Source organism: Rhipicephalus microplus, chromosome X, assembly GCF_043290135.1.
Source record: "Rhipicephalus microplus isolate Deutch F79 chromosome X, USDA_Rmic, whole genome shotgun sequence".
Lineage (NCBI taxonomy): Eukaryota > Metazoa > Arthropoda > Arachnida > Ixodida > Ixodidae > Rhipicephalus > Rhipicephalus microplus.
Window position 1 is genome coordinate 93,570,438 of NC_134710.1, and position 24,829 is coordinate 93,595,266.

The 24,829-nt window shown below is 44.5% G+C and overlaps 1 long non-coding RNA gene across 3 annotated transcripts in view; it reads right to left on the minus strand.

Annotated features, from left to right (window-relative positions):
* LOC142775657 (uncharacterized) overlaps positions 1-24,829 on the minus strand; it is a 320,531-nt gene that overhangs the window by 79,356 nt on the left and 216,346 nt on the right. For 2 of the 3 annotated variants that reach the window (XR_012886899.1, XR_012886901.1), the window contains one exon: positions 8,092-8,227. The exons of the other annotated variant lie outside the window; for it this stretch is intronic. This is a non-coding gene — a long non-coding RNA (uncharacterized LOC142775657). Of the gene's footprint in view, positions 1-8,091; positions 8,228-24,829 lie in introns of those variants that run through there. 3 annotated transcript variants of the gene reach the window in all.

Sequence of the window (24,829 nt, forward strand, 5' to 3'; positions counted from 1 at the left end):
ACCCATTTATGTAGCCAACGCCACGCGCAACAAAATTATGTAAAGTGATGTTTCCTTAGTTCGTTTTACTTTGCCAGTAAAATAATTATAGTGCAATGCGACACGCTAATGTACACGCGTGCACTTACACGCGTTAACATTCACAACACCCACAGGCGATCTGAGTGTTTTTCATTCTCAATTGATCGAATTGAAAAGTACGGGAATCACTGAGCAATCTAAAACATACCTCGATTGCCGAGACATCACTTCATACCGAAACGCTAAGTGGAATGTAAACTAAGCATGGCTCATGAAACCATCTTAAGAAGCGTTGTCTTTAGGCACCTAAAGTTTGCACGACGGCCACAACACATTTGTATGATTCAGGTATATTCATAATCTGCAAGTAGGGGTAGGTAGCCTCAGTGATAAGACACTCGCCTTTGGAGCGTGTGGGCCCGACTTCAACGGATGACCGTCCTATGTGATAAGATGGAGGGCGTGTATTTTCTCGTTGAGTCAGCACATGGAAACGCTGACGTGTTTCATAGAAAAACGAGAAATTGCTTAGAGTGTGTTGCGGTGTGTTGTGGGCACAGCTGTACCGTGTGCTTGTAAACATTTCAGTAGCAACTGAGCTGTTCCCACTGAACATCACGTTGTTATGCTATTTTTGATATCAATTTGTTTCCGATTTGATTTATTTACTTGTTTACGTATCTTTAGCATTTTTTTAGAAAATTAAATACCCCAAGTTCCTAATAGCCCCATCTATCTCCCAATTACAGCATAACAGAGTTAATCAGCGCATTGTGTCTCACGTGCATCGCATAACAAAGTGTTTTCCAATTATTAGCAAAACTTGTGGCCTGTGTGGAGTTATAAGGCAGTTGCGAATTTTTTAATAATAATGCGGCCAAAAGTAAATGGTCTGTTTGTAACGATTAGTGTGAGCAATGGGTAAGCAGCGCGAAACGTGTCAAATTAGTTTTAATTAGAAACGATTTATACGAACTGCTATGGTGAATGACGTTGGGCCAGTTAGTAGTGTGTAGCGAAAGAAAAAACACCACTTAAAAGTCAGAGACAAGTAAGAACAGGGGATCGCATCGGGAGTCGTTCTTACTCCCCGTCTTTTGAGCACTGTTTTTTTTTTCTTCTAATTTAAACCCATTAGTGACCATGATACAGGCTGATAATGCTGCCCGATCAACTTGGCAAAGCGACAAGAAAGAGACTATACCCCTTTCAAGGTATGATGTGGCTGCCATGCCTCAAGAAATAAGTAAGAATATTTACCACTCAACACAGGATACTTCACGAAGCCAAAAGTATATTGGCAACACCACCTAAACGCGTTGCGGCGATATCAAATACGAACTGGAATCCACCGAAGAAGGGCCATGCTCTGCAGCTTATGGCTAAGAGTGGGTTTCACGAAGTCATATTCGTTTCGAATAGGAATGCCCGAAAACACTCTTTGCGACGCCTGCGGTATCGAGGAGGCCACATATCTTCGGTGACTTTGCTGCGTATACGCTATGCAAACACGATGCCTCTCATGCGCTCCCGCTCGTCTTGACAACAGAATGATGACACTAGAAACTATTTTCCAACGTCATTCTGAAAAGTCATCGAGAATTCAAGCAACCAAGGTATTGTTAAAATTTCTAAGTAGACATACTTGCACGGGTGGTTGTAGAATGTGATGTCATATACCACACAACACTGCCGCTCGGCTCTGTGACGATATGTGTGTGCGTGCGTGCTCCCCCTCTTTTTCTTTAGTCTTCTTTTCACTTCGACCCATGCCTTCCCCTTGTGCAGAGTATACCATACCGGTTGTGCCAAACTCGTTAACATCCCTGCCTTTCTTATCACTCGTTTTCATTCCATCGTTCTTTACTACTTTGAAAATAAAAGTAGCAAGTTTATGCTTGATGAGATCGGCAGCATAGAGAGTGTTAATAAATTCAAAGCATTTTTAGCGAACTTCGGCGACTTTGGGTGTATCTATCCATCTATCTATTTATCTAGCCACCTACGACTTTTTGCTCTCCTGGCCGCCCTGATAATGGTATCGATACCAAAATTGGTATCGATACTATGGCATAGCATGACTGTATGATGAACATAATTGAGAAGTCATAACATGAAAATCATGGCACATATTGTCATGAATGTGATAATTTATATTTCATGGTCTTGCTGCTCTTGTGGTAGTTTCGTTCAGATGGCATTTCACAAAACTGGTATGGTATGACATGACTGCATGACAAACTTAGGTGAAAGACCCTAACGTGGAAATAATGACTGCATGTCAGGATCTACATATTATGACTAGTCATGAATACACGCCACGCTCTGGAGCGCTCGCGGTTGTTTCGCTGGCTCCACATATGCCAAATTTGGTACTACGGGGTGTAAATGTATGACAAATGTACATGAGTGGAGGTTCAAACATGATAATCATCAGAATCGTGTCATGTAAAAACATGACTTCATACCACACTCAGGATGCGCTCGCTGCCCTTTTGCTAGCTTTACATATAATAAATTTGATATTACGTGACGTGAACGGACTACGAAGGAAAATGACACGTCCAAACATGATAATAATGACATGCGTGTCGTGTAAAACATGACTACATGCTGCGCTCATAACGCACTTGAGTCCGTTTCGCCAGCTCGACATATCACGTCACGTCATATTAAATTTGGTATCACGTGACGTGAATTGACTACGAAGGTAAATTACCTATCCAAACATGATAATCATGCATAGAAGTCATGTACGGCATAGTTTACGTTCGTCTCGTCGCTAATTTTAAAGTGGCATATCAACATTCCTAATTCGCCCCTTTGCGGTGTTCTAGCGGCTAACGTACTTGGCCGCTGACCCGCAAATTGCGGGATCGAATCCCAGCAGCGGCGGCTGCGTTTGCTCAGATTTGGGTGCGCGTTTAAGAACCCCAGGTGGTAGAAATTTCCGGAGCCCTCCACAATGGCGGGTCTCATAATTAAATGGTAGTTTTGGGACGTTAAACCCCAAATATCAATCAATCAACCTTCTTCATTCGTGTTTCGCATATCATCGATTCTAACAGGGCGTAGGATCTGCCCCTTTTTTTTTTTTGCTTTCGGAAATCGTTAAGCACTGATGACATGTGGTGTTAAAGGAGTAGCCGGGATGAGGTGAGAAGTGAACATGCTTCACCTGGAGGTTATGCAGTGGTTAATGTGAGAGTAAAACAATGCGAAGGAGAGCACTGATAGTGAAAATAATATACGAGTTCCAGAATGCGTTTTACATGTGATAGCCTCATTTTGATATGCCTTCTCTAAAACTGAAACATTTCTACCAATTTTATTTTTTGCACATATACTAGTAATTGGTATAGTGGCAACAGTAAATTTAAGCCCCAATTTCTTGCCTTATATTGCATGTTTTACGTTATCGTCAATAAGTATAGAAGTGTACATACATGTTAGGGCTAGCTTTTTTTGCACGACAGAATATTAAGGAGGTCTAACGCACAATATTCGCAAGGAAAGTATAGTAGACGTTATTAGAAGTGATTGTTCTCTAATTGTGAAGAAAGAAAAGTAGATGAAAAAATAACTTGCCGTAAAAAGATAACTTTCTTCATTCATAGCCAGATTTCTTCCTGAGAGACTTGGTGCCTTCAGGTATAGTATACAATAGATTACTGGTGAGCAGCCAGCCCGTAAAAAGTTCAAGTGTTACATGACACCAAGCAGGCCGATAAAGGGTGTTCCACGCTCACCGTCACAGGTGGCGCTGACGGACGTTTCCAGGTTTAATGCACATATATACCTCATAAAGGGGACAAAATCATATTCGCCATGGTAGCTCAGTTGGTAGAGTATCGGATGCGTTATTCTATGTTCGATCCGGTTCGATGTTCGGGCAGGTTCTGTCCCTGTCCACGAGTAGGTATCTTTTATTCCACTTCTTTTTTTTTAAATTACAATGAAATCACTTCTAATAACATTCGCTATACTTTCCTTGGCATGATTGTCTGTTAGATCTTATTGTTTCCGTCAATAGTAACATTGTTACCATGCTTGCTTGACGTGCCAGAGCTCAAAACGTCTCCGAGTTTTGTGCTTACAGCGTCAGAGTTTCCCTCATTTCAGCTTCATCGTCACCATTATCTATTATGCGCAAAACAACCACCATGTTAGTTGCACTTAAGACGTTATCTTCGGGACCCGTGTAATCTTTGCTTTTCAGCGGAAAAGGCAGTGCTTCCAGATTCTGCAATGATTATTTTTAAGCTAAAAGTGAGCAATAAATAAAACTTCGCCATGTGAGCCTTTGTGCAGCGAAACTACTTGACATGTATAAGTAATACTTTTGCGGTATTGAAAAAGAAAAATCTTTTGACTTTCAGTGGTGCAGCTGCAAAATATGTTTCATCAGAAAGGTCGTGGAGCCCTTATACTCACTTCAGCGGTTCTTTCTAAGGATCTTTCAACTGTGAGTGTTTTACACGTGACGACTTGTGCGATTGCACGCTTGCAATTTTGCATACATTTCGCATATGCTTTCACAATTTTCGGAACACCTTCGCGCGCCATCGAAAACAGAAAAATACATAATTGTAGTTGGTTTCCCAAATTGTGGAATTCAATGTGAATATTTTTTCATTTGTTATTACTAGTTTTTTTTTGCTTAGGCCTAAGCATTGAGAAGTAGATCGACGGCTCTCTGCATTATAGACGTGCGCATATTGTGGGCTTGTCAAACACATCGACAACGTTGATGTCTAAAGGGTAGCTTATAGTCCGACGGGACGACGGCACATGTTAGAGCTTTGGCGCCAAATTTACTGAAACATGTTGCCCGCTATAGGGTGCTATCATGAGCTTTTCATGGTCAGCATTTGTCGCCGCAATCCTTTGGGGGCGAGCAATGGTCAACTATAGCTTGACAGGTCACGGGAGTACGTTTCTAACATTGATTGCATTGTTCTGAATCACCTTTACCCGATGAAGAATCTTTCCTCGGTGAAGTTTGAACACTGTCATGGATTTGCGGTAGAATACTCGATTGCTGCGCAGAATGCTTTGGGTCGATCTTTGCTCGAATTGGGGTCTTTATTCTGTGTGTTCATCTGAATTTTCCTTCAACAACAACACTCCCAACGGGCTTCTTAACAATTTTGAACTGATTTCCAGTCTCTTTTTTTTCTGTTCCTGAGATGGTATTGACTGCGAATTACGAGTTACACATACCCATGGCATTGCTGTTACAGCGTTGCCCCGTTATTGATGTCATAACCGCTTAATCATGTTCATGGTTCACTCGCGTCCTCTTATGCCACTTTTAGTATATGCGAAGCAGAAAAGATGACTACGAGAACGCCAAGGTGTTGACAGACAGACAGACAGACAGACAGACAGACAGACAGACAGACAGACAGACAGACAGACAGACAGACAGACAGACAGACAGACAGACAGACAGACAGACAGACAGACAGACAGACAGACAGATAGATAGATAGATAGATAGATAGATAGATAGATAGATAGATAGATAGATAGATAGATAGATAGATAGATAGATAGATAGATAGATAGATAGATAGATAGATAGATAGATAGATAGATAGATAGATAGATAGATAGATAGATAGATAGATAGATAGATAGATAGATAGATAGATAGATAGATAGATAGATAGATAGATAGATAGATAGATAGATAGATAGATAGATAGATAGATAGATAGATAGATAGATGTGGTCAAAGTCGCCGAAGTTTGCTAAGAAATGCTTCGCCTTTATAAGAAAGAAAGAAATGGTTCAGGTTTCTTTGGTGTGCAGAAAAAAGCCTTTGCATTTACCACAAATTAACACATTTAAAATGGCTGCAGGTTCTGCTAAATTCAAGTGTGAAATCTTAGTGTTCGCAACAGACGTGTTCTACGAGCTAGATTACAGAAAGCTCTAAATTCAATTCAAAAATTCTTACTCGCTCGAGGTCTAACGATGTCACTTGAAAAATAAGTTTTGGGAGTGACAATTTACCGGCTAACGACATGTACGCTGCATGTTGAGGTATTAGAGGGAAAAGGTGCGTCACACACGTGCACTTTCCATTTGTTATCAAGCAGCTCTTGGGACTGCGTCATTAATGCTGCCGCGCGGCCAGGATTCGATCCCCTGATATTCAGGTCAGCAGCCAAGTGCCTTAGCCACAAGACCGCTGAGGCGGATGAAATGTTGGTGTTCGTAAAGGGAGACGGCCCGCACAAGTATCTTATAATCAAATGTGCTGACCAGTGACCAATCCCATGAATATTACGGTGGCGTGGTAATAATAACGGCAAAGTGGAAATAATAAAAAATGAAGTAGATCAAGAGTGTACGGCGGAGATACCGTGTGAGTGTATATATGTGCTATGCCTGGTAGCTGGGCCTATATTAACGATTATTCCTATTCAGTACGAATATTTCATAGTCGACCATATGGCAAAGAGCCCTAATATGCATAAAAGTACTGGCACTTGACAATAACTATCAGTTAGTGTTGTGTCGGGCGATTTTTTGGGGTCCACGTGTTTACAGGGCATGCAATATCCAAAATTTTTTCAAATCAGCACTACACAGTAGACGGTACTGGCATAGCAGTCGTGATATTAATTAAAGCTAACATTTTTCGTCTGGTGTTTTTGATAGCACTACACCAAACAATGTACTTAACTCTTTGTTTTCCACTGTTGAGCAAAAGGGCGGCAGTATAAATGTTTTCGTCATGCCTCGGCTCAAACGCTTCGTTCAGTTCCATTCAAAATGAAGATTACCCGGGCTGAATACAAACCTTGCTTTCATTTGGACTGTGAATGTTACAGTAAAGCCTATAAAACAAACTCCCACTCCACATAAGGCTACTTTTTTTCCCCTCCACATATTGCTACTTCTTGGCGCGCTGACAGTGCACACATAAAAATGAATTTACAAGTTGACGACAATGTATGTCGAGTAAGTCCTTTCATTCAAGGCCCCAGACTAGACAAATATTGCATATAATTCTCGAAACAATAAAACACGATGGTGGGTACTAGTGAGGTGGTGCGGACCTGGGAACAAAAGGGTGTGCTGTTTGCATAGGTTTTTGTTTACTTGCTGGTGTGAATCTGATTCTAAATATTCATCACGTACTGCCAACAGAAGCCCCACTGCCTCCTTTCTGGTTTGTACAAAACTTACGCCATTCTTACTTAAAAAGCATTGCTGAATTACGATGTGACTGTGGAAGGTCCCTGTCGACAGGTACAGGTATCTACGAGTGAAACATTCGGCCCCTGTATACGCCCATTCTCACTTCGTATACTTACAGACTATAAATTTCAACACATATTTATGACACTGTTTTTTTTTTTAACAACGCATCACCTAAAAGCATGCAGAGCCGTTCTGCGACCCGGCTTTATACGAATATGCTTGTCGCATAGGAAGCACTAGAGCCTCCAAGGCCGACAGATAAAAATACGCTCTCATTTGTGTGCCGTTAGGGTATCAAAATGTTTACTCGAAAAAAATCGTTGGTGGTTCAGAGGACCACTGGATGAATGAAGGAATGCATTACACGGTCAAAAAGTGCGCGCCCAGGAAATCACCCGCAGAAAACCCCTTCCCAACATGCACCTGCTAAAAGAAGGAACCTACCATACTTGCTCCTTAACAAAAGCAGAACTAAACGTTTAAAAGTGCTTCCTATTGACGTATTGCAATTGTGCACACGCGTGCGTGCACGTGTGCATGCGTGTGTGTGTGTGTATTTGTGTTTATGTTTGTGTGTGTGTGTGTGTGTTTGTGTGCGTGTATGAAAGAGAGAGAGAGAAATGGAAATCCGGTGCCTATGAAACGCATAACCCTTTAAGTAATTGCTTCTATGGTTGACTGCTTATTCGGGGATCATCCCCAAGCATAAAAATACAGAGTTCGTAGACACGATTCCGTAGTGCTATGATTGTTGATAAGCCTGCTAATTGAAGCCGAATTTGCTTGGGCATATTATTAAATAATATCACTTACAAGCATGAAGCTTTTTAAACTTGGCCCCATACGTTTGCATTAGAGACAGATGGGTCCTTTATTACATTACTGAGAAGGGCAGTCACGGCAACAGAGTTCCTTCGGAGGTGGCAGGGTGGACAGGCGAAAATGTGCAGGGGCTGCGCCTTTTCCCTTTCTCTCTCTGGCGCCGCACCTGGAGTCAGAGAACAAGCAGGAAAGTAGATAGGTCTAAGTGGCTGTCTCCACTTGGCTTGAAAGTGTGCGGTCACGCGCACTTTACCGTTACAAGTGTATTTAAATGACTCATATTCTTGTATGTGCCACCTTCGTTGTTCGGAATAAACACCTCGACCTGCTGGCCCCTGCTTTTACGAGTCGTTTTAAGGAATACAAATTGTTTTTTGAATGTGGGCTCGAGCGTATTGCGATTCTCTGTGACTTGAATGTTTTCATCTCTTGCACTGCACCAGTACACTTCAATTTACGAATTCATTACAATGCCAGAAGGATTGAAATGAATACGTATTGCTCCACTACAGCGTTTCTGATACCCATACTGTGTTTATGTAACGTAAGACCTCAGATATATTATACTCTAAATTTTGAATTGTATACAGTAATAAAGAAACTTGAAATAATGGCTGAGCATGTGTTTCCTATAAGAAGTAGTCCATCGCCACTGCGCGTGTGGTGACCGCCATTTGGTTGCTTTCGTTTAAGTTTGCGCAAGCAAACCAGCTGAACCCAATACAAGTGATGGCGCAGCACAGAATCAAATATTATTTCTAAGTAATTGGTAAATACTAATGGCAAACAAATGCCAATAAACTCTGAAACTTTTTCTTATCTCGCCTAATTAAATGAGCAAAAGTTTCGGAACTTATTGCCATTTCTTTGACATAGACATCTTACCCTTCGAAGTAACTGCAAAAAATCGTTCCAACTAAAGGTTTCGAGGCGTGTGGTTGCGTTATGTTGGTGATAATTGTGTAATAAATTAGTGGTTGGGCATCCAAACCTGCAATCATCGTGGAATATCAGTAATGGTTAAAGAACAAGACTGTTAAATAAAAAATGGGTCATATACGCGTATCTATCTTACATTTTGTTGATTAGCGAACTCCACAATGGTAATGAAATGAGCCATATGTTGGAAGCTTTGGTTTCTAGCTACAATATTTACAACGCGAGACGACACCACAAAGAACAAGGCACACAACACACATGGAACAAACGAAGGCCGTGAGCAAGAGAGCCACTTATAATAAAAAAAACAAGTAGAAATGAAGTTCAATGGCCTTCAAGCACAGCGCTCCGTGTTTTTAGAGTGCCTTATTCTCTGTGGTGACGTCCCACGCTGCAAATGGGGTATTAAATAAAGGCTTTCTGCTTTTGGGTCAGGGAATAAGCGGGGATTAAAGATACCTCAGTTGAAATCAAATACACGAAATTGATATGGATCGGGCACTTGGCAGCAGGCAAGTTAACCCCTTGTCATTAAGACTAGCTGACAGAATACGAAGAAGGCCAAGGCACGAAAGGGAAACAGAAAGTTAGGTGGGACGATGAGAGTAAAACGTTCGCAGTTATAACGTGGCAGCAGGAAGCACAGGACCAGTTTTATTGGTGGAAATGGGAGAGGCTTTTACCATGCAGTGGGCGTAGGCTGCTGATGATGATGCTGCTGCTGCTGCTGATGATGATGATGATGGATGATGATGATGATGATGATGGTGTTGGTGATGATAGTCATTATATGATGAAATAGGAGATAGGAGATAGTGAATGTGACAGCCTTATCACTCATTGACATTGGCCGGGCACGTAGCGCGTAGACAGGATAACCGCTGTTCAGAAAGGTTATAAATGTTGACGAAGATATCGGCCATTAGCCACTACGTTCCTACCATCTGTTTCGCTGCACAAGTTTGATTCGGTGTTTATTTTGAGAGTTCAAAGCCTAGTGATTAAAAGGTGATCAGTTTTTTTTTTCATTTTCTTTATGGATGCCTGTAATATGTACCATTGGAGAATTCACTTCTGCAAACTGAAATTCATCCTTAAGCAGAGCATTCCCCATCATTACTCTCATTCTTTTTGATAGGCTCCGCTAAAGGGAAGAACTCATTTTCAACAGTAGACTGGCCTTGATCATTTGTACGAGAGGGAAGGGGTTGCGCCGGAGACTCACTCGTTATAAACGTGGAGGCCGCCACACAGCGTCACGGCCAGCGGCGACGTGTTCCTTCACCGGCAATTATAAGCTCCGTAGAAAGCGTTGCGATGAGCTTGGCGAAAAGGGACGCCACGCATTAAGGGCTGCTCGCTGCTTCGCGAAAATGTTTGGCGTGGCTCGCTGGACACGCCAGTGCCTCACGGCTCAGTGGCGTGCGCCAGAAGAACTCGCCAGGCCGTGGTAGGCTACCACTGCACAGGCTCCACGCACTCGGGACTGAGCGAGTTTCGCTGACCGGGGGTGATATCGTAATAAATCAACACAGTGGAGTCCCAAGCAACCGAGCATAATAAATCAGTAACGCAAAATCACGGCACAAAAAAAAATAAGGGAGAAAGAGATGTTCTAGCGTCGTTTATCAAAAACGGCTGCCACGGCGAAGCGCCGCACCGGACACATTCCCAAAGCGCTGCTGGCCGGATATTTATCAAGGTGGAAGGCTCTAGCCCTTCGCCGAGCGCACGACCGCTCTCTTGTTTTGGCGCCTAGCGTCCGCACTGTCTCCCACGCGTCACTGAAAGCGTGTGCCCTAAATTTCACTGCGCGCGCGTGAGTGGAAAACAAAGAGGAGGGGGGGAGATGAAAAAATAGCGACGTCAACGCGGCATATGCTCACGACGGGCATCCGAACCATTGCCTCGAAATACCAGGGCAGATGATGGTGCGGTACACCGAGAGACGAAAAAAAAAATGTACGTGCGCTGTGAAATGTACGCCTGGGAAAAGTGAGAAAACTAGTGTTTCTCTTGGGCAGAGTTTGATGTGCAAGTAGTCGGGCTCCAAACGCATAGTTCTTTCAAGAGCGCGAAAGAATAGTAAAGCAAGTCTGACTAAAAACGGCGGCACACCTGTCCCCGTGTTCCAAAATCGTTTTGACAAGACCCTACACACATGAAGAGCTTCTTCTTCGCATGGTACGGAACGCAACTTCTTTTCAGTTGAAGTGGTGCACGTGCTGGTTCGAGACTGGCAAGACCTGTGCGACATCCATGCCACCCGAGCAAGTGCAGGAACAGACGCCGCTGCATTAATGTGAAAGAGAGATTTATAAGCGCTTCGTCTTCCTGCCCCAGAGCTTACGGTTCACGAAAGCTTTGTAACTCTTACTTTATTTCTTTGTTTAATTAACACGAATTCCACGTGGGATTTATCTAGTTTCTTACGTGCTGTGTCAATTCACCAAAGAATGGAAAGAAATTAAGTGCCGAGACATAAGGTACACAAAAAGACAAAATTGTACTAAATACCATATAGTAAAAGCTCGCAACATCAGTGACACTAAGGCTTAATATGAGCTCTTGAGTGCACAGCAGCAAAAAAAAAAACAAAAAACAACGATATTACTTTGCAGTTGTGACACCACTGACACTGCACTGCTGATATTTGTTGAACAGCGAAGCTGTTCTAGCTGAGCGTGAAATGTCTGATAATAATAATAATAATAATAATAATAATAATAATAATAATAATAATAATAATAATAATAATAATAATAATAATAATAATAATAATAACAATAATAATAATAATAATAATAATAATAATAATAATAATAATAATAATAATAATAATAATAATTGATAAGTTTATTACTATTATATATATTATTAATATTATTATTATTATTATTATCTGAGTGGATGCATTTTTGTTGGAGGCAACAATGCTTCTAGGCCCGTGCGCTCAGATTTAAGGCGCCCATTAAAGAACCCCAGTTTGCCGTTTTCCCGGAGCCCTCCACTACAGCATCTCTCATATTCATATTGTGGTTATGGATCGTTAAATCTTCCATATCAATCAAATCAAATCAATCAATTAAGAAAGAAACTTGAATAAAAAGTTTCGCAGCCGGGCGTTCAACCTACGACCTCTCGCTCCGAAGCGCCCTGCATGAAACCACTATAAGCCACGAAGCGTTCGTTATCTAAGATAATAACGGTGAGCCGATTATATGCACCATACACCGTTGGCGGCCCTCAGAGCTCAGCAACTTCAGTGCGTTCTCGTCATCACAAGCGAGAAGGCGCGAAGAGCACGCGTCAGGCGCGCTCTAAAGGCCATCGCCCTGCGCGGTGCGACGCGCGGCACGCCTCTTCGGCGATTCTGGTGCGCCCGCGCTTAACTTGTAATTTGGACGCTATCCAGTGCCTCTTGCGCTTCCACCTCAAGTTTGCTTTGAAGTTATAGTGGTTAAAATGAACACAAAGGTCACTTCCCTCGCTACCGTGGTCACGTTTACGAAAAGAAGTGCGCTGCTCACACGCGAAGCAGTAAGAATTGTGACAGTTCGTGGTCTTCCTGTGTAGAGTTGTGCGTTAACTTCTTGCGTCTTTCTTTCTCTTTGAGCAGCACGCTTTAAGTGCCGAGATGTGCCAGTTGTTAGCCCATGCTCGTCGTGTACGTGTGCTCATTTCTGGCGTGCTTTCTGCTTGAGGTTCCCGCAGGAAGTTTTGAGCTGTTTGCCGTTCTTCGCCTGGCATTACCATTCACTGTAGTGGCGTTCATTCCTTCGCCTTTGTGGCACCATGCAAAGTAAACCCTCAACTTCTGGTGTGAAGACTTGATTTAATTTCGTGTTGTTTTACCGAATCCTAGACAGAGGAATCATCCACGTTTTTTTTCTCTTTCTCGCAATTCTGTCTTTATTTCTTTTTTTCCTTTCTTTTTCTCTCTCTGCTTATTTCTCTCTCTGTCATTGGTTCTCTTTCTCTGCCAATCTCTTTCTATCTTGCTCTTCGTTTTTTCTATCTAACCTCGTGTTTCTTTCTTTGCAATCTTTTCCTCTCTTTTTATGTTTCTCTCTGCATTTCTATCTTTCTATCTCTTTTTCGCTCTCACTGCTTCTTTCTCACTTTTGCCTTTTATCTTTCTTTTTCTCTTTATTTCTCGTTCTCTGTCTGGCTCTTTGTTTTTCCATCTCTTCTTACTTTCTGTTTATTTTTGTGTCTCAGCGTTTTTCTTTGTCTTTCTATCTTTGTATTCTGTCATTCTTCTACTTTTCTCTTCCTCTGTATTTTCTGTTACTCGGCCTTTCCCTCGCTCTATTTTGCATCTCCATCTTTCTCTCTCTTTTTATCACGTGTTTGCTTTAGTTTCACACTCGTTCTAGCTACACACGGTGGTTGAGCCTGCCGAATTCTTGTGATGCATACCCACCTAGGAAGTTTATTGTTGACACCGCCTAAAGTACGACAACTATCCTCGACATTGCTGTTTAAAAAAAAATATGAGCAGCATTACTTTTTGTTTCATCCATCTCCCCGTTTGTTTATTTTTTTATTTGTGCCATCTCAATATTGATGTTAACAGCCTGTAAGGCCTCAGGGCACCCTTATATTTTCTTGCCGCTAGTCGGTAAGTGACAGCCCCGCTTCTTTTCCCCTTTACTTAAGAGAGCACGGTGAAACTTTTTTTCCCACATGCATAGACGTATGAATCTTGGAGCTTGAAAAAAGTTCAGCCAATTCCAAGTCATGAAAACTATCGCACAGTTGTAAGCGCGCAAAATCAAGGGCACCATCGTTATCATTATTTCATTTATTTCATGTTTTTATTCACTCCCCACTATGTCCACGTGACTTGAGTTACGTTTGCTATTACTGATACCTCTACTACTATTACTACTACTACTACTACTACTACTACTACTGCTACTACTAGTACTACTGTTGCTACTACTACTACTACTGCTGCTATTAATACTACTACTAAGACAACAACGTCGATGATGGCACAGGGTAGACAAACATATTCACTGTTAAAACTGCATTATGAGCAAACCACAGCAATTAAGCCGAAAATACCATATTTTCAGCTTGACTGCTAAGCTTTCCATTTCTCCGTTTTCATCCTGCAAAACACCCAGCTGAGTATGCGACACAAGAACTGCCCATGAAGCACTACTAAGTACAGGAATTTAAAAGAACCATAATAATGCGTTACCCATGCGATAGACAGATCATTGTGAGGAGTGATGTTAAAGTGAGGAGGGAAAGGAGAAAGTGATCAAGTAAAGCATAGCAAGTCCTTGTACAGTGCAGTGTATACCAAGGAGGTGAGAAAAGATGTGAAGGTGAGTATGATGGTTGTGAAAGTGAGAATAGAAAGGCGATAAAGCAGGAGAAAAATCCCAACAGTTCCACCATCTCCTCCATATTTTCCCCATTATAGGGCGTAGCTGCCCCAATATCTTTTTTATTCATTTGCCATGCCGTTTATCGTTATTGATACATCAACTTCCTTTCTGCAACAGTTCATTTGAAATGCAACATTACATTGTTTCAATTGAAATTAAAACAATATATATATATATATATATATATATATATATATATATATATATATATATATATATATATATATATATATATATATATATATATGAAGGTATGGGATATGGCACAACGGGAGCGTTGTCAACAAGGATAAATATATTTATTTCCCAACAGTTTCGGGAGGGATCCTCCCTTCATCAGGGGATGAGTTATACTCCCGAAACTGTTGGGAAATAAATATATTATATATATAGCTGGAGCAGCCACCTTAGCTGGCTGCTCCAGCTAAGGTGGGACCAAAGTCCCCTGATCCCTCTCCGCCAATTACGTTGCCTCATTCAAGCAATCGTCCGGCAGGAAATCGCCAGCTCGGGAATTCACTCTATCTCACCGCCTCCCCGCACCGACTACGAGCCCCGATACACGCCTGCACGTCCCTTCCCGACCGGCTCTCCCTCAACGTTCCGTAATCCGTCCGCATGGCGAACGCACGATGACAAGCCGATATGCTTCTCGTGTCACAGAATCGGGCACACTTCTCGCCATTGCAGAAGTCGCTGGGGTCCTCCTGCACAACCGTCCTCTCGTCCCTTCTATGCACGTCCTGCCTATCGCCATGAGACCAGCCGCGACCATTTTGCCCAGGAACCTGCTTCTGAACACCGCTACTCCCGCTCTCCATCCCCCCAACGTCGCCAGTCTCCTTCTCCACAGCCCCGCCAACCATCTTCCCCCGCCTTCCCACGAGGTTCCCCGACGGAAAACTAAGTGTTGCAGCCCCCGGAGGTGGCGGTGCTTCGCTCGGACTGACCTAAAATCCTCTTTTGACGATACCGACAAAACGGAACGTCATAGACGTACAAGTAGACAGCGTACATGTCACTGCTCTTGTCGACACCGGCGCCCAACTTTCCTTTATGACGAGTGATTTTCGCCGCAAGCTCAAGAAGGTTCACACGCCTGCGACCACTCAGTTCGTCCGTGTTGCAGATGGTGGAATAGCATCTATCGTTGAAATGTGCTCCGCTCATGTGAGCATAGCGGATCGACACACAGTTGTTCTCTTCACCGTCCTTGATAAATGCCCCCACGACGTAATCTTAGGCCTCGACATCCTGTCCGCGCATTCTGCCCTCATAGACTGTTCAACCAGGACGCTCCGTCTACACTTGCCCGCAACAGAACCTCTTACACAACGGTCGAGTCGCCTCTGCACAACGGGACACGCGTGCCTCCCTCCACAGACACTGACCTACATAGAGCTCGTCTCAATACCACCAGTTCCCGACGGTGACTATGTTCTGACCCCTATCACCGATGTTCTCATAAGCCGTGGCATTACATTACCGCACACCATTCTGTCCGTCGCAGGAAATTCTACGTGCCTCCCAGTTGTCAACTTTAGCTTGACACCTCAAGTTTTGCAACAAGGGATCTCTTTAACGTTGCTCTGCATCTTAGAAGACAATGCGCTAGATGTTTTCGCGATGGCCGCCCCTTCTGACTCCCACGCTCAACATCAATCTGCCACTTGCTCCGACAGCGCTATTACTTCGATGATCGCTTCCAACTTAACGCCGCAGCAGACTGATGAGCTACACCGGGTTCTGCTGTCCTACATCGACGTCTTTGACATCAGCGGCCGTCCGTTGGGGAAAGCTACCGGTATGAGCCACCACATAAACACTGGTAATGAGCATCCTATTCATAGGGGTCCATATCGGGTGTCGGCGGCCAAGCGTAACATCATCCAAAGTGAGGTCGACAAAATGCTTGCCAAGGACATCATTGAACCATCCTGCAGTCCTTGGGCTTCTCCTGTAGTGCTAGTCCGCAAGAAAGATGGTGCATGGCGTTTCTGTGTGGATTATCGACACCTAGACGAAATTACCGAAAAAGACGTCTACCCTCTGCCACGAATAGATGATGCGCTTGATTGCCTCTATGGGTCCCACTATTTTTCCTCCACAGACCTTCGTTCCGGCTACTGGCAGATAGAGGTAGATGAAATGGACCGTGAAAAGACAGCATTCATCACCCCCGATGGCCTATATCAGTTCAAGGTCATGCCCTTCGGCCTTTGTAACGCTCCAGCCACCTTCGAATGAATGATGGACTCCCTGCTCAGAGAATTCAAATGGTCCACCTGTTTGTGCTACTTGGACGACGTCATCGTCTTTTCACCAACATTTGAAACTCACATACAGCACCTCTCAGCCATCCTGGGAATTTTCCGTCGCGCTGGCCTGCAGCTCAACTCGTCCAAATGTCACTTTGAACGGCATCAAATCACAGTGCTTGGCGATTTAGTAGACGCCAACGTTGTGCAACCAGACCCGGCGAAAATCAGCGCCGTCAAAAACTTTCCTGTACCACGATCTGCGAAGGATGTACGCAGCTTTCTCGGACTATGCTCCTACTTCCAACGCTTCGTGAAAAATTTTGCGCACATAGCGAGGCCGCTTACGCAGCTCCTCAAGAAAGAAGTCCCGTTTTCGTGGGGCTCCGAAGAGGCTTCTGCGTTCTCGGCTCTCGTCGCTCTTCTCACTACCCCTCCGATTCTGGCACACTTCAACCCTGCTGCCCCTACGGAAATCCGTACAGACGCAAGGGGGCATGGCATTGGTGCAGTACTGGCTCAGAAACAACATTGCCATGATTGCTTTATTGCATATGACAGCCGCCTCCTATCCGCCCCTGAACGTAACTATTCGATAACAGAGCGTGAGTGCTTGGCTCTTGTATGGGCGGTGGCGAAATTTCGACCTTATCTATACGGACGCCCATTTTCGGTAGTTACCGACCACCACGCACTCTGCTGGCACAACTCTCTGAAAGATCCATCAGGCCGCCTTGGTCGCTGGGCTTTGCGCCTGCAAGAGTTTTCCTATTCGGTGGTCTACAAATCTGGCCACCTACACCGTGATGCCGATTGCCAATTCCGGTACCCTGTCGACGATCCTGAGGACACTGATGAGTCCACGGAGAACTCTATCTTGTCAGTGTCCGACTTCCTTAATATTGGGGAAGAACAGAAGCGTGATCCAGAGCTGCTTGACATCATCAGCCGTATGGAATCCTCCAGAAATGATGCTTCCATCTGCTACTTTGTCATTCAAAAGTTTGTGCCATACCGTCGCAATTTCTGACTAGACGGGCCCGACCTTCTCATTCTTGTGCCTAAGCATTTGCGCCGCTGTGTTCTCACCGAACTTCACGATGCTCCCACGGCTGGACACCTTGGCGTATCCCGCACGTACGAGCGCGTCCCGCACCGTTTGTTCTGGCCAGGCCTTGCTCGTTCGGTACGCCGATACGTTGCCACGTGTGACCTATGCCAACGTCGTAAAACACCGTCGCTGCTACCCGCTGGCTACCTTCAACCAATTGACATACCCGCGGAACCATTTTACCATGTTGGCTTAGACCTGCTTGGTCCTTTTCCAACATCAACGTTGGGAAACAAATGGAATGCCGTTATTACACGCTACGCTACACGCTAAACTATTACGCGAGCTCTACCGACCAGCTGTGCAACCGATGTCGCTGACTTCTTGTTACGGCACGTTATATTGATTCACGGTGCTCTGAGACAGCTTCTCACAGACCGTGGCCGTACATTTCTATCGCAAGTCATCGCCGATATTCTGCGTTGTTGTTCCACGCAGCACACACTGACAACCGCTTACCACCCTCAAACAAACGGCCTCACGGAACGATTTAACCGCACTTTAACAAGTATGCTCGCTATGTGCGTGTCGCCCGACCACCGAGACTGGGACCTTGCCTTACCCTACGCAACTTTCGCGTATAATTCATCCCGTCACGACACAGTGGGCTTTTTGCCGTTCTACTTATTGTACGGAAGAGAGCCGACTTTACCGCTGGACACAGTCATCTCAGCTCACACCTCGTCCACCAGCGAGTATGCCCGCGACGCGATTGCGCGAGCCGATCATGACCATCAGCTCGCTCGCGCTCGGCTGATGGCGTCGCAAACCAACCAATGCCGCCGATATGATGCGGAACATAGAGACGTACATTTCACTCCCGGTACCCTCGTTTTACTCTGGTCCTCTCAACGTCGGCTGGGCCTATCCGAAAAACTTCTGTCTCATTACACGGGACCCTACCGTATATTGCGTCAAGTAACACCTGTCACCTACGAGATCAGCCCCATCTATTCATCATCATCTACTATGCGGCCCAGTGATATTGTACACGTCTCACAGATCAAGCCCTACAATAATGCGTCAGATAACGACCTTTAAAGCACCGGAACGGTGCCTCCGCCACCGGGGGTTATGCTACGTGCCAGTGCATAGAGCTGAAGAAGACAAAGCAGATAGACTGGCACGAGCTAATCTGTGTGGCTGGCGCTGCTCGCCTAACCGGCTGTAAATACATCGGTCATCGGTGACTACCCCTCTTAGTCAGTATATATATATATATATATATATATATACAACTTTAGACGTCCCCAAAGCTCGGCAGCCGATGGCTTCCGCGATCAGCGGAGTGCCGTGGACAGAGCGCGAACTGCAGCTCAGTCCAATGGAGTCTCAGAATATCGACGCGCCTAGTTCACGTTTGTGCCAAATGCAGTACACCATTATCTGCAATAAATGTTTTATTCTCCCTCTTTCTCGAGTTCTTCCACCACTGCAGAAATACCTCCACCCATGCACGCGGCTATCTTCTCTGAAGGCAGGGTCAGAGACCGTCCAGCTGATGACGTCACTCTGAAGTGCGCGCCCATTGGTCCAGGTTTGTGCGCCGGCACTGATTCACACACTCCGGTTCAGTGAAGGTGTGTGCATCTACTTTTTAGAAGAAAATGCCATAGCCTTCTTAAGTTATATTGAACTGCAGTCTCATACACCGACCTAAACAGAGTTACGTGTGTCGGTACGTGCCGTCTCGTGTATACCTCGAGTCCCAAAAGCCGCAACGTGCCTTAATCAATACGTTATTTGTTCTTCGATTTATTGTCATCGTCATCCTCCTTAAGGTGGTCACGTAATTTGTTTTTGTTTTGTCAAGCTGCATTCATTAAAAGTATGGATTATTCAGCAACGTCATATATAATATCCACTTTTTTCTGTTCTCTGCCTGCGTTAGCCGATCCAGCTTCATTACAGTTTCTTTGCTCTTTAAAGTGCCACTAACCAGGCTCTCAAGCCCCACCGCCTTGGTCTAGGGGCTAAGGTACTCGGCTGCTGACCCGCAGGTCGCAGGATCGAATCCCGGTGGTGGCGGCTGCATTTCCGATGGAGGCGGAAATGTTGTAGGCCCGTGTGCTCGGATTTGGGTGCACGTTAAAAACCCCAGGTGGTCGAAATTTATGGAGCCCTTCACTGTGGCGTCTCTCATAATCATATGAGGGTTTTAGGATGGTAAACCCCGTATATCATTTAACCAGGCTCTCAAAATACAAAAAGAACGAGGACATTATTTCCTCCTGACGTTTATGGTCCTTCTTGCGGACTTCTATGACGCAGACAGTACAGTTCCTGTGACGTCAATAGCATACGTGCTCTCAATTGGTCCATATACGCGAAATATCAAATGAGATTTTTCTCCTGCACTGCTTCGCCATCAGCCGCCCATCCGTTCTTTCTTTTCGCACGACTATCTTTCACAATCAGCTGATCCCACTTAAGTTTGTGTTTTTACAACTGCGCAAGGTGCGATAACCGCGTTCGGAAGTGTGAAATCCCGATAGGCTTAGTGCTGGAATCGTTCACGTACTTTTAAGAACTAATGGGCGAGGAGGATGCATTGTGTGTGCGAAAGAGAGAGAAGGATTGTAGAAAACCACCACCTCGTCTTTTAACGCGGGGTGGTGAGGGGCTCTTTAAGTAGACTGTTCGAAAAAGCTTCAGCAATGCAATGACAGACTCCGTATACTAACTTTGCACCTGGCAGTTCAACTGAACTTGATCCATGTGGGGGAACGCAACGTTTTGAGCAAGATCAAACGCAATTAAATATACCTTCCCTGGTGTGTGCCACAATGCCCTTGGAGCGACGAATTTTCAGCGCGCCAAATAACTTTATTGCGAGCCGGCAAGGAATAAGAGGCACCGCTGCTCTCAGCGGTCATAATGGCGCAAGCGTAGCGGCCGCTCGCTGGCACTAAAGTCGAGGTGTGCGCGTGACAGCAACCCCGAGCAGGTTCTTCTGTAGAGCAGCTGGGGTAATTCATCAAAATTGACGGAAAAGCCCCGAGGCAAGTTTCTAGTCTCTCGCGAGCCGCCTTGACGCACCGTTCAGCAAAACGCCAATTTCACTTTCCCTGGTCGTGCCTGGGGACGTGCTTTCGGTCACACTTTTTGCGCTGCTCGTCTGTTGCTCTTGTTTGGTTGCAACGCGAAGTTTTCATTACCATGCCGAGAAGCAAGACATTGTTTACAGCGTGAAAAGCTAAAACGTTGTTGAAGCTATTCGCTCCATTACTGACCTGCCAGGCAAAACAAAAAGCGTGGTATACTCATCCACTTCGTAAGAGCAGCTTTGGCCGGAGTGCTATATAATGACAACTGTTTAGTAATCATGCAAAAAGTTGCCTAAATCTTGAAGTGTAGGAAGAAAAAGTGCCCACCACGTTATTACTGACACCACGGTGGCTGAAATCATCAAACTCGCCGAATATTTGACTTCGCAAAGTGATCAAAACTGTTATTCGCGTCCCGTTGTGACCACTGTAAATTACATCTACGCTGGCGGGCGCAACCTGCAGAAAAGGGTAATTTGCTTTCTCTTCTAATTCGCTGCAGTTTGTTGCACCCACCTCGAAATGTTTAAAATCAGCCGCCTTCCAATTAAAGTTTCCTTTCACGTCTTGGCTTTGTTAGCTGTCTTGGTTGTAGGAAAGGTTGTGTTATTTGTTTTTGTCTTCGTTTCCTAAATATTACTTAATTACTAAGGTACCTAGCTTTTACGATAACTGGACCTCTGAAGGAAACACAAAACGCCGGATTTTTCCTGTTTGTTTTCGGCCATGTAAGAGCGTTTGTACTATAAGTACGACTACAAGGAAATCAAGTCTTTGCTTTCACGCAACTGTTTTTTTAAAGCATATTTTTTTTTCTATATAATAAGAGAGTTTAGCGCGAAACTTTTCTCGTGCCTCAAAATATCAGCTTGAATCGACGCGATTTGAAAACGACATAGACTGCTTGATGTGGAAATCAAATCAGGGGCAGGAAACCTGCATTATTAAGCACCAGTACCAAAGAGGAATGTGCCTCCTTTGTCGGTGACTTCCATCAGCACTAAAGCTGCCGCTGACAAACAACCTCACGGCAAGAGCAGTCAAGAGAAATCTCTGAGCTTAACACGGCAAATAGAGACTGCGCAATACATGGTCAGGTACAAAGGCTCTGGGAAAATAGATTGGCGCCAGGCCCTTTTGGCCCAACTGCTTTCATCTCAAAGGAGAAAACTCAATACAGTGTCCCTGTTATACGAACGAACCTAATAAAATGAAGTGCCGCCACAAAGAGGATTTCCTATTTTGAAATCTATGCGCGTGATTAATTTTTATCACACTGCCATTCTTCAATAATAATAGTCACGGGCCAATGTGTGGTGACTGCGCCATTATTGCGAGATCTTCAATGTAAGATCCCAGAATAAATTTCCCCAACCTGCTACTGTTATGCATAAAAATAAAGCTGGAAATGCCTTGTGCCAGACATACCTGCACGCACATAATGTATACGTACAGTCGTCCAGAGAGGAAGCAAGAGAACCGCATGAGAGTACGGTTTGCTTCTCAACTCTAGGTGTAATAGAATGTAGAATAGAAAGAGAAAGATAGAGAGATGACCAGCACGGACGTACGCAAGACTGCAAATGGTCACTGAGGAACGGAGTTTCTCGGAAAACCTAAAGCAGCGCTAGTACGTGTCGCCTCCCTTTCGTCCGCTGTGATTCTTCCGAGCAAGGAGATCTTGTTTTGACAATGAATAACCAACTCGCTCAAACGCTCACATTAATCGAACATACACGACTTCAGCACTTTCACATTGATAATGAAATCACAACTGTTCTAACTTCAATACAAAATGACGGTCGTGGGCGAGCTATGGCGACTACTGTATAGTTAAAAGCACTTGATAAAAAACCTCCAGCAGCTACAGAATAGCTCGGGCTGTGATAGTATTCAGCTTATTGAAGTGCATGTGCTTAGGGTATATAAGAGACCAAAGCATCACAAGTATTTCCTGCTCATTCTTGGACGAGTCGTGGGAAATGCGTGCCGTGTTTTACACGGCCGATGTGTCCAGCGTACATTGTGGTAGCTTTGGCTGTGGCTGGTGGCCGTAGCTATGGCTCAAGTGATTGCAATTCATTATAGACGAGAACGGTTTTCTTCGTAAACCATATCGAGAAAAGCAACACACAAAGTGGTCTTCTTTATGATGGACAGCCTTCCACAAGAGACACATAAAGCTGTCTCGCTTCGGTATGTCCAGCTGGGGGTCAGAACCGCGTGCCGAATGGGGCAAATCGGCAGCCTTGCCGCGGTTGTCCTTTAAGTGGGTTAATATACACTCGGCGCTTGCGTATGACACTAAATAGACATGCACTCGAAGAAAAAAAGAGAGATAAAGTATTTCTGACTCTTTTTTGAGTAGTCCTGACTTGCCTCGTGTATGACTCTTTTTAAGGAGGGATTCTCTCTTGTGGGTCATCATACTCTCTGAGACAGAATATATAATGACCCCCAAAGAGAATTACCGTGCCTATCTAAAGAGAATCATATATATGGCAAATCAGGGCCCTCCGATTGAAGTCAGAGGACTCTTTATTTTTTCGCTTAGAGTGTGGCTAAACTTCGGAGAAGCTGAGTTTCTTCGTGGGTGACTGAAAAAACAAGGACATAGCAGCTGTAGCTGTTGTCTTATAGTACTGTTTAGAGAATGTTTCAAGACAATCATACAGAGAAGAACAGCCAATCGGCTCATGCATTAACATAAAGCCTCACATTAGGCAGAGAGCCCACAAGTTTCCATGTGGTATCTATTGGTCGGGTGTGCGACCGATGGCAGTGCTGCGAATCGCGCTTGTATGACGTTAGTTCGAGGATTCGCACGCTTTCGAGGCGCCGCCGTATAGAAACCACCAACGTGGTAAACTCGCCAAAGACACAGTTTAATTGGTTATCTTGTGTGTGGTGGCTATCGACGCTGTTCTATGGTTGTACGCTTTTAAGGCTCGTTTTAAATGCACGGCACTTTGTTGTTTTTTTTTTTTTTTTGTTAACTGCGGTGCTTCTCTTCGCGGCGAATGCCACGCAATGGTGGAGTACTGCTTTGTGCCTCTATACGATCATCCACCTGTGAAAAAGCTGTTAGCTTTCACAAGTATCCTAAAGACCCGAAGCAGAGGAAGAAGTGGATAGTCAAACTCAGAGAGGGAAAGCGCCCCAAGTCTTTATCGATCGTGTGCGGCAAGCACTTCGCTGACAGTGACTTTTGCGCCCGCCCTACGCTCCACTTTTTGTTAAGCTTTTAACCGTGTTTCAACGCCTCGCCGGTACTTCAGCCATTCATTGCACGCTGGCTACAAGCGTAGGCGACTTACACCAGGTGAGCTACCGTCCCGAAACCTACCGCGAAGGCCCCTAGACAGGGAGCCGGTCGGCGTGGCCTCCGAATCACCTCGGGTATAGGTGCGCCTCATGAGTGCAGCTGAGCGGCGAAGGACATCAGAGACTACATCTTTATTTTGTTGGTGTACTTACATGTATAATATAGTTCACTCATCAAGATAAGCACGTGCCTAAGATGAGACAACCTTTAGCGAATGTGCACAAAAAAGCGACAGCGCGTTTCGGTTATCAATTTAGAGTAAGCTGTGCGCTATAGCGCACAGCTTAACGCACAGCTTACTCTAAATTGATAACCAAAACGCGCTGTCGCCCTTTTGTGCACATTCACTAAAGATTGTCGCATCTTTGTGGACCTGTGCGCGGTATATACAAACAGCGACAGTTATTTGTTATATTCTCATAACCGAGTGACAGCCCTGTGTGGTATTAATATGAACTATACTTCATGAGGTCGCTCTCATCGAACAAGCAATACTGAGACAAACTGCAGACATTCGCATCGTCCAGGAGGTGCATTAAGGCGGAACTTGCCCCCTTCCCATGTCACACCAGCACCTACGCCTCGAGACTTTTCTTGCCCATAACTGCAACCCAAGCATGGTCATTTCAAATTTCGTAGTTTGATGTTGCTTTGCTAACTCTAGTAGATGCCATGAACGGTCG